Raw genomic sequence first — 12156 nt, 5'->3', positions numbered from 1 at the left:
ACATGTAGGTTGATTATTCTTCTTTGTACCTAGAAATCCACTTTCATTGTGTCATTTAAACTTTTAAAGAACTTCATTTTATTAATGCATTAATTCTTAAATCGAATCACTTGTGAAATTTACCTTCCAAGCATATGAGGAATGTGTAAAGTTATATCTCTTCACAATACTCAAAAATTTGAGTTTATAGGGTACATAGTTGAGATATTTTTCATCATTGAAACAGAGTCTAGAGTTGTTCAAAGGTTTTTCATTCAAATATACATTATTTATGAATATGTTCCCAAACAAACTTAGATCTTACAGAAGCTTCCATGTCCATTATGTAGATTTCTCTTATTACATGCGTTTCAACAAATAGAGAAGAGTCATCTGCCATTTGTACTATTTCTTTACAAGCTAGAGTGCAAGATTGTTATAAAGGGAGATACCCATTTAGCTTAATTCAACTAGGCCTTTGATTACAGTTATAAGGGGTTGTACATCCTTAACATAGAATACAATATTTTAGGCCTATTTAATAACCTCAAATGCACTCTATCCTTCTATTAGAAGATCAAGAAACATTCTTGTTGAAGAAAATACAACCATAATTATTAAATACCCTATTTGAAGGGTTGATTACAAGGTATACAGTCCTGGTTTTGTACTTCATACGATTTGTTGCTATCAAAACTTAGAGAAGACAATCATATGCACTCACTCTCCAATTATGAGTAAAACCTATTGGTTAAATATGACAGGTTTGATGTATAAAACCTAGGGTTGGATTTACACAATTTAATAGAACCAAGAGCATAAAAACATAGAAGTACACAGAATTTTAAGAGTGTTTCACACTTTCAAAATAGTTGTAAAAGTTCCTCAAAATTTCATTTGTCTAGTCCAAGTGTTCTATAGCCCTAAATGATCCTCTATGACCCGAGATCGAACTCTTTATGTAAAATAGAGCACTTGAAACTAGTCTCGCTGCAATAGCTTACACATGTATCTTTGTTGAGAAAGGAGAGCACTTTGTAAAACTAATCATGCACGATGATAACTACATACCACAAGTTTCAAAACAAGTAAAGAAGTTCTAAATGTGGATTTCATAATTCAATAAAACATTAAGATATTGATTTGGGAATAGTGTTTCTTAATTTTAGTAGAAAAAAAATTCAAATCAAATTTAGTGATAGTTTGAACCTAAATTTCTAACTCAATATCATGTTCAATTTTTTTCACTAGTTTTTTTATGAAAACATTGAATCCTTGATGAACACTATAAAGAAGTTTGTAGGGTGTTTCTTAAAGCTCTAATACCTCTAGTTTCTATGGTTGTTGCTACTTTATTTCTATCTTTGATGACCCAAATGCTTCAATATTTCATCCCTTAGGTTGTGAGAGGTGGAAATATTCATGCAAAGATAATGATGTATTAAGAGTGGAAACGAGCGTTGGCTTGTTATTCATGTCATACCATAGTTGGCATTCCAATGAACCATTAGTATTTTCCAGGCAACAAGCCTTTAAATAGTTTGGAGGTGTGTAGAAAGGCCTAGGTGTCATTTTTTCACCTTTATAATGCCGCTTTCAGCCTATATTCAAACTCATGCACATTTTTTTCAAAAAATAGTTGCTGGTCTATTTTGGTAAGTTGTGAGGATGAAAGGTAGTGAAGACATTTTGTGCTTGGGCGCACATTTTGCAGACATTTTATTCCTTGAATGCTCCTCTACAAACTTTAATAATTCTTAAACCCCATCTCTATATTCTTTTAATGTGCTACACATAACTAGTTTTTAAGTCATATAAATTTAATTGAGCACAATTTATCGTTGATACATTTTTGGCATATCACAATGAATAATCAAATATAAAAACTATACCTATTTTTCAATTTCATCTAATTTATTTTGTTCACTTGATAATATGCTCCAAGCTCCTTTGAAATTGTGTCTACAAAGAACTATATAAGTTAGTTGATACTTATAAATATATATCACAAATGAGCCAAATATAGATGTTGCTAAAAATAAGCCTAGATTTGTAATAGAAAATTACTAGCCCTAAATAATGATACATGAGATGTAAAAGAACCTTCCAATGGTGTATTTATGTTGGTGCAATTCATTATTTTGTTTGTATATGATTGTAGGGGCCACATTCAATCCATACCTACTCAAGGTTATGGTGTATTTGAGATCAATCCTTTATCAAAAACTAGATGTATGATGCTAAAAATGTATTATGAGGATGACTTCCATAGTCAAAATCAATTTCTCCAAGGCACAAATCAAATGTATCGATAAATTGGACATATTAACTCACCCTTAAAAATATTTGGCTCAGATGTTGAGTAATATTTGGACGAAGACACCACTACGGGGTTGTTAGACATATTCTTATTAATAATTAGTTGAATCAACCACGAAGGAATACTATCACTTTTGAATGTGGGGCTTGTTATCACTTAGAACTAAAATTGATATATGTAACTTTTCATCCTAGCCCGATGACAAAGGTGAGTGCTAGTTTATTTTTGTTTTAATTTTCTTCCCTTAGAATCTGAAGTTTTGAAGAGTTTTTGAGTCAAGTTATTCTCAGCTCCCATTGGTTCCCCTCCATCAACCATTGTTTTATAGCCACTTGTTATCTTATGTCAGTCACCGTGCCTTTTTGTAATTTCGCAGCGCAATCCTGATTAGGCAGTTTCGCAGCGCATCATTCAAATTTAAAAGTGATAGCGCTGCGAAATCATGGATTCGTACATTTTGCAGCGAATCTTTACCGAAATGTCAAATCCGTTAGGTGAGTCATAGGCCGTGTCTTCTCATGTCAGCTCATGTACCCCTCTTATCACATTTCACCACTCATTGCCACTATCACCACCACTAGATCTGTTGATACGCATGAATCATCATTTCCAAGAAAGACCACCGTGCATAAAACTTAATGATGGTCGTAAGTCTTGCATGAAATGACAAATCTGCAAGATTACAACTTGAAAGATTTTAAACGGAAAAATTTGAAATTCAACTGCAAAGATAATCAAGCAAGGCTGATAATCAAGCGAAGCTGAATTCAAATAGAAGCTGAATCACAATTCCAACCGGAGCTAGTAGTCATTGTTTGCGAAGATTTGGAAGAATCAATGGAGAAAAAGGAGCACAGATCCGGCAAATGTCTAAGGACTGAGCCTGAAGGCTTAGATATAACGCTGAGAAATAAAGAGGTGGAGAAAGCATTTAAAAAGGCCGGGTGTTCGAATTTTTGCAAAAAGTTACAAGGAGGGCACGCACAGGTAACTAAAGAATTTGCACTTAACTTCACAGGCTTGAATTCAAAAGTAGCCATGATAGAATTGCAGGTTTCGCCAGAAGTGATATCTACTATGACAGAGATCCCACGAGGACAAGAGCAATGGTTTAAAAATTTCAAGTTTGACATGAATCCTTGCAAGGAGTTTTTGAAGGATGAATTTGTAAATGAAGATTTAAGTAAGGCAGTGCCCAGGAGTTATGTCAAAGAATATTATGCTCATTTACTCACCTGCATACAGAAATATCTGACTTGTGAAGGAAGGTATAACAAGGTTTACTCTTACCATTTTAAACTCCTTTTGCATTTCACCGGGAAGGTCTCCATAGACTTACCTTTTTATCTTTTCCGTAGTTTGAGTAAGATGTGTGATAAGGTACAGCTGAGGAAAGAGGATTGTGAAACCTCTTTGTTTCATCATGGTTTGATCAAACTACTGGTTTTAGATGGGCTCCAAAAGGTAGACAGAGATTGGAATTCATTCATTTTTATGGCTGGCTTCAAAAGCCAGACTGGCCTCACTCCTCTACCTGCTAGAGATTTTACAATAGTTGAGCTCCAAACAGAAGCAAGAGCTAAAAGAGTTCCAAATTCACAAGTAAGAAAACAAGTGAAGCCACTCATCATCCAAGATCAACTTCAGCAATCAACTAAGGAAAAAGCTCATGGTAAAAAGACTGTACCTGAAACAAGCACATCTGAAGTAGTCTCAAGGATAAGAACAAGAAGCCAGATGAATAAGGAAAAAGGTAAAGCTGTAGCAGTCGAAGAAAGTCCAGTGTCCAAGGGAAGTTTAAATGCCTTATTACAGGCTATTGACTTTGAGCAGTCTCTACCAGTTCAAATTGAGTTGATACAGTCAGAACGAGAAAGCACCAAGAAAGCCAAGGCCTCAAAAAGGCTTAAATTTGATGAACCAGCTGAAGAGTTTGTTTTTAAACCTAGAAGACCTATGACAAGGAGATTCCAGCAAGTACAGGAAGCACTGTCAAGAACAGAGGAAACAGGGTAAGGGACACAACATTGGCAAAAGAAAAACACAGGAAAAACAGTCATCACATCTAAAGAAGATAATATAGCATACCTCAAGAGCCACTTAGAATCAGCTAAGCATGAGATTGCCAAATTGAAGAAAGTTGCTAGAAGACATCTAGTCATACAAGCAAACTATTATAAAACTCTATGGAAAGGGAATGCAACTGTAGAAGCCCAGGTGAATTCAGTGGTTGATGGCCATTCACAATTTCACACCTGGACAGTACCAGCAATCAAAGAAGCCAAGTACACCAGAAGGATCAATATGCAACTGAGAGCTGCGAATAAGGTTATGAAGAAACAAATTGAAGATCTGAAGGCACAGCTAAGCCAGCTTAAAGGACCTGCTAAATGAGTTTTCATTTCAAGTAAGATTCTATTTCAAAATTTTGATAAGTTTGCTTGATCTTATCTTTCTGAAGAAATCTAAATCCCTATTCGGCCTTTGGAAATTCTAAAGAAGTTTTTGGCAATCAAGCACTCGGTTAATAAAAGTCTCAGGTTAAAAACAAGTTGTTTTAAATAACTCAGCAGTTTCGTAGCGCACTACGAAACTGCTGAAAGTGATGATTTCAACATAAATCAAACAGTTTTGAAGTTGAAGCGGGAAAATTTTGAAGGACAGTTGTATACAACGAGAACACCTGAAGTTACAACAGCCAATTAGACTAGCACAGGTGGAAATAAATAGTTTGAATCAAAAAGTGGCATTTTGTCATATCATAAGGAAATTGAAGCATGTATCAGACAGCTTGAATATGTTTTCCTTTTTTGTTTTCAAAATAGTGGATGACACATCATCAAATCAGGTTTCATAACAGTGGACAGCACATCAAAACGTGGCCACCGTCATATTTTGAGGGACAACAATTAAAAAACCGACTTATGAAGATTCGAATATCATACAGCCGAGAAGCAAGGATAGTCTCCTAATTTTTCTGGCCAGTGAAGAAGATACAACATCCAAGGTTAACATGGAGCATTAAACACCCATCTCAGCCAAACTGAAAGAGAACCAGATGTCATAGAAAGGAATCATCTTAATTAAAGCCATCATGCATGTAATATGGAGTTAGAATCATAGTTGATTTAGATCTCTAAAAAACTCCAGTCAACACTTTGTTGTATTTATTAAGTAGTTAGAGTTTAAGAGTTGTCAGTAATAGAAGTAGTTTTCGAATTCCCCTCATGCTTGAGGAGGAATCTCGATTAGTTAGAATAAGAGCTCTATATATAGCCGAAACAGCAATGTAATCAGGGTTGGAAAATTTTATGGAAAAGCTTGTATTTGGCCTATGTAAGACTCATTTTCAGTAATACATGCTTGACTTTACTTCTCAGGATTCATGAAGGATTTTTTATGTTCATAATATGTGATGTTGTCCTTTTCTTAATTCTTACAATGGTATGGATGTATAATCACTCAGAATTCACTGAATGTGCTCTGACTTCCTGTATACATTTATAAACTGTGTGGTCCCATATGAGTTTATGTTCTGAATGTTTAAATGTTGAATGCCCTGACTTCCATGTAGGGTTGATTTCATTGTTATATTGAGGTGTTGTTGACTCCATAAGCCCAATGGATAGTTTTGTTTAATGTGTTTCCACCATTCATATTTTTCACAGTTGTTCTATAAGAGTTAGCCATCTTATCTTTAATCAAAATCATTAATCCATCAAGAGAGAGCCCTCTCAGGTTGAGGAGGCTAAGCCTCAGCCTAAAGTAGGTTGAAATAGTTACTTAGAGTCAACCTGACCAGCAGCCTATCAGGATCTGATTTTGAGATAACAGGGCTATCATCTTAGATACTATGGATCACCAATTGATAAATTTCCATGAAAACTAACTTGTCCACGTTATTGCTTAGCTTCTAGTTGCATAATGTTTATAGGAGTTGTAACACCCCCTATCGAACCCCTATGTTGTAATCACCACGTACATATTGTTTATTTCGACGATCTTTAAACTAATGGAGACTAGTATGCCTCTATGTGTATATAAGTGTTAGGCTAGTGGGCCAAGCTATGAATATGGTTAAGGTCGGTGTGCATATGTAATTTGTCTAAGCACCATGATTATTAGGTTGGTGAGCTAAGAGTTGCTTCTAGGGTGGTATTCCCATGTGTATGTGTATTTATGGGTTGCGGGTGATCTGCCCATGTGTATGTGTTTTTTATGATATGAAGATAGAAAGCCTCATGTTGTGAACATGTTCAATTTAGGAAAATTAATAAACACATAATGGTTGCAAACATACCTATACAAAAGAGTATGGGAGGCCAGTGACTCCACAACTGGAAAAAGTTGTCTTGATGAAAAGGTAATATTATAATATTATCATATGATATTAATATTAAAATAAAGGATAAATATGTTTATAAAAGTGGGGGAAGTTAGTTACCCATCCATTCATTCAGTGAATTATTCATGGTTGATTAGTTAGTGAGACTTGGGCTTGGACTCTATATCTAACGAAGTAGTTAGTGAATCCTAGTCTTAGACTCTATAATTAGCTAAGGAATGGTTATTCAATTAATCGTGCTATAGAGGATGGATCATGTGATAATGTGAGGCGCTATCTCGTGCTCCAGGAACCTAGTGCTCCGAGTGTTTGTTGACCCTGTCTATGGCCTTGAGGATGCCTAGAGCACTAGGGAAGCTTGGTTGTTGGGTTGGCACCTTGGAAATTAGACAGGAGGGACCCTAAAGCCCTCAAGCAGTGTGTCTATTGGGTTGGCATCTTCTTCATGGATGTGAGGATATTTTCGGTTACTGTAATAATCGAGTCAAGGCCCCAGCTCAGGGTTGACCCGATGTTGAAATATAACACGCAAAGTGGTCTACGGTTGGGTGAAACTTCAAAGGTCCACAACCAACAATTCAAATAGATTAGTGTTCAAAACTATTTACGTGCACATTTGGTTCCATTATACTTACACGTGGGCTGGTATTCTAGTGATTTGGTTGTGCTCATACATTGTGTTAAACTTAAGTTATGCATCCGATATTCATACATTGGTATTTTCGGTATTATTGTATGGTTATCTATTTGTTGGATTATGTTGTGGTTTATAATTTGTACATCAAGGTTCACTGTGACTACGTTATTTATGATTTTGTGCAATTGTGATTGAATTATGCCTATGTTTTCAGTGAAATTGTGAAATCTTGAGCTTGGGTGAGTGATGTTGTAATGTCCCTTAATAATAATAAACCATACAATTTAATATTATTTATAAGAAAATAAATAAAAAACAATAAAGAAAATATAATAATAGTAAATAGATAACAAATAATAAAGAAATATAATAATAACAAATAAATAAAATAGTAAATAACAATACTAAAGTTTTAAATAAGTAGACATAAAAGTAAAACTATAAAATAGTATTAAAAGGTAAAGTTGATAAAAAGTAAAATAAAATAAGAAAGAGTTAACTAAAAAACTATAAAAATAGTTAAAATAAGTAAAGTTATCAAAAAGTAAAAATGAATAAAATAAGAAAGAAATAAATTAAGAAAAAATTTAACTTAAGTAAATCTTAAAAAAAAAAAAAAAAAAAGTTAAAATTTGCATGTTGACACATGGAATGTGTGCATGCAGTTCCCATTTCAATGTTTTGGTCTATTTAATAGACAGTGAGAAAAATGAGAGGGCATTCCATCATTCCATCATCTATTCTCTTGGGAGAAAAGTGTTGTGAGAAAAGGATTCCCTGGTAGTAGAATGTTGATTAAGAGCTCGGGGGTGGCTAGTTGTAGAAAGATTTTTTGCAACTGAGTCTACGGTTGGGTGGAGAGTTGTCCCCAAAACTTTGTTGTCGTTGGCAGGATTCAAATAACGTTCCACTCCGAAATTACAACTAAGGAATATCTTTGCTACAGGTAAGTTGTTTTTGCACCTATTTCTTAAAAATTCTTAAAAATTCTATGTTAATTAGTTGAAGATAGGTGTGTTGATTGTAAATCACATAATTGATCTAATTAGTAGCATGTTTTAATTTTGGGGTTGTTACATATGGTATCAGAGCCAGTTTCAACTCTATATGACCTCTAAGTAAAAGTTTGAGAAAAATACTTAATTAAATTCACCAATAATTTTGCTTATAATGACAATGAGAAATTTAATAAAAACATAGATTTGAAAAATAAATACAATTTCTATTTTTTCCAATAATTTTATAGATTATTAAATAAATATCATTATTTTTTTTATAATTATTATAGAAATTATTAAATAAACATTAGATAAAATTTCTTTAATGATATAATTGCATGCATGAAGAAGTTAAATATGCCATTAATTTTATTTATTTTTAGATAATTTTAATAAAAATAAACATTATACAACTTTTGTGTATATTTAAGATAAGTAGATACATGCATATTCTAGTTATAGTTCTTTTATAAGAAAAAATAAAAAAGAGACAATAATAAAGGATTATGATCTTTATCCAATCTCCTCTTACATAAGATCTTATGCTACAAATAAGTTTTGTGGAAACATGCGGTATTCCCAAATTTGTTTTGGGGCGAGAAAAGCCCAAGCTCAATTGGTCAAAACGAAAGTTTGCCATATGGTAATGAACGGAAATGAATGGCTCCTAGAAAGTTCTGACCTATGACCTTAACGGGACCGTAGGCTTCCACTTTACCTAGAAAGTTCTGACCTATGACCTTAACGGGACCGTAGGCTTCCACTTTACTTTACTTGAAAGAATGGCATAGTTGTAAATGAACGGTCAGTAGGACTATCCCTTTCAGCTCTTCAAACAAAAATAATAATAATAATTACAAAGAAGTCGGATAAAACAAGATTTAAATCGAAGGTGAACGATTGAGATTTTTTAGTCGGATAAAACAAGATTTAAATCGAAGGTGACGGATTGAGATTTTTTTCCGTGGTTTACCTTTTATTTTCCAGCCATTCTTGATTTACAATATAATTGAAAAATTGAATGTGTTTCAATATAATTTTATATTGAGCCTGAAATTTCAATATTCTGGTTGCTAAATGCAATGTTTTACTTCCATGGAATTTGACAAGGAAATGAACCTAATTAAATAATATTTAATAATTTTAACAATTTCTTTAATGTTTATTTGTCGTTAGATCACCGAGGCTGGTCTGTATTGCTTTACGTTCTCAAAAATCCACAATGGATTATTTGAAGTAAATAATCACATAGATTCATAATCGAAAATTATAGTAAAATTAGTTACGTGGAGATATTGTGCAGTCTATTGGTTGCTAAGCACCCTGAAATTCTAGATTTTGCTTCATCATAGTAAACCCAACCGAAAAAACATAAAAGAAAAAAGAAAATAATGCTTCCATAATAAATCATAGAGACAATTTACTTATTTTGGAATTGTAAATTTTTTTTTATTATTAAATATTACTTATTATATTAATTTATACTATTTAGATCAGGAAGTTTGGAAGTTAAAAAAAAAAAAATAAAAAAATGAAAAGATTAGTTAATAGGTAAGATTACTTATTATGGTATCATAAATTGCTTTTTAAAACTATAGTTGTTATTTTAATAATAAGTGAACTGCATGGATATATGGATATATGTATGAGTGAGAAAAAAATAAAGAAAATTGAATGCTTAATAAGTGTCTTATTATATGGTCACAATGTGTACTTTTTTTTTTAAGTACGAATTTACTATGTAAGGTTGTACTGATAAGTGTAACATTGGAAGTGATGTAAAATTCAACTTGATTAAATACAGGGGAGATCATGGCTCCTAAGTGTCGAAGACAAACCTAAGGCACCCCTGAGGTAGAAACCCCACCTTCCACCACTACAACGATTGGAACCCCAGCTGAGCAAGCTATATTATGTTCCCTTGGGGAAATGACAACTATCTTTAAGGATTGGGTAACAAGCCAAGGACAAGGTCAAAGAAATGATCAAGATAAAGGAGGAGAGTTGGAACAAAAATAGAGGCAAGACCTAAATTCTCAGTTCAATGTCGAAGATGGACAAACAAACCTTGATATTATGAAAGAAGACCAAAATTCAAAATTACCAGAGTTCACAGGTCAAGAGGGGAGATCAAAAGCAGAAGTGTGAGTAGTTGGTGTCAAAAGAGCACTTAGCTTTAAGGCAGACACTTCAGGGGAAAAGGCCCAAATATCAATGAGTCTACTAAAAGGAGACGCTCTATTATGGTGGGTAAATGAAGAAACGAAGATGCAAGTCACCCCATTGCAAGTTACTTGGGAAATGTTTGAGGAAGCCTTCCGAACCAGGTACCTATCAGAGGAGTACAAACACCAACAAATAGGGGCTTTCCATGTAGTGCTACAGAATGGTAGATCTATTTAGGACTATGAAGTTGAATTCTATGCATTGATCCATCACGTGGACTATATAGTTTATGATAAATGTCAAGCTGAAAGATTCTTGCATGGATTCGATCCCTTGGTCTGAGTAGAAGTCGCCATGTGGAAACCCACCACTATGGAAGCATCCACTAGTTTATCCAAACAAGTACTGAGGATGATAAATATGAAAAAGTGAATGGTGGCTAATGGGAATATAGAGAGGGAACACCCCACATCGAGGGTAAATAGACCAGGGGACACCCATATGGATTCTAGGAAAGACAAAACAATGTTGCCCAGATTATAGAAATTCTGCAAATTCTCTACAAATTTACCTCTGAGACCTATGTAGAAAATTTGACTGTAGATCACCTGATAATGCAATGTACGAAAGTAAAATACTTGATCGACTTCTACTATCAAGCTTTGCGGAAGATTAATCAATTTGAGCAAGATCAATCAAAACACATATAACAAAGAAGAAGATTCAATCACATGAAACACAGAAGAATACTCTGCGGAAAGCCTCAGCTAAAAACCCTGGTATCTGTATTATCATACCAGTGGAAATATCTAAGAATTACACAAAGCTTTAGCTCACAAGCTATCTAGCTCTCAGTACAATCCCTCGCAGCTGCTTATAGATAGAATAGACAACACATATGCCTTCCTTCAGTCCTCCAAGCCTCCTATTATCTTGCCCAATTTCTTTTGGGTCCTCCAGCTGCAACCTATGTGATTCTCACCTCACACACAACACTAACCTCTGAATTAACTACACAATCCTGAAGGAGTTGATTCCTTCTGCATGGATGAGTTTCCTTTATAGAGAAATTCCTCCAAGTGATAGTACAATGTCCCTATCTTTAATCTCAACTAGGTCTTTGTCTAAACTCACATGCATGAGTTATTTATGAGAGAATATTCAGTTATCTGGAGAACACTAGTTGCATGCATGCATGCATTAACTGCCTGAACTCACAATTAGTTCCACAAACTATTTGGATCTAATTTAACTGGACTTAACTCAGTTAACTGAGCTAACTAATTACAACTCAAATACAACTCATCCTTATCTCCTTAATTAAGGGATAACTTCCTCAATCAAAGGGATAACTGTTGCATGTCTTCACAAAGACTTCATGTTTAATTTTCACCAACTAATTAACTGAAGATGAATTAACTAATTATTTTTCAAACAACTGGTGAGATTAAATTCAAATTTTAATTCTCAATTTTCATTCAGGGACTAATTAAAATTGGAATCTATCCCGAAATGCTATCTATAGCAATGCTATTTATAGCATTTTTATTTTTTGCATTCCTTATTTCTATTCTCAACGCTAGTACCTAAAATTCTATATATAGTAATTCTATTTATAGCATTTCTATTTTTAGCATTTCTTGTTGCTATTTTCAACACTCCCTCTCAACAAGAAAGGCATTCAACTTGAACCCGATCCTGAACCTTTGAA

This window comes from Pinus tabuliformis, chromosome 3_2 (assembly GCF_031772625.1).
Source record: "Pinus tabuliformis cultivar Carrire ecotype Pingquan chromosome 3_2, CPIR1, whole genome shotgun sequence".
Lineage (NCBI taxonomy): Eukaryota > Viridiplantae > Streptophyta > Pinopsida > Pinales > Pinaceae > Pinus > Pinus tabuliformis.
The sequence above is the reverse complement of the archived record's forward strand: the minus strand, read 5'-3'. Positions refer to the sequence as shown.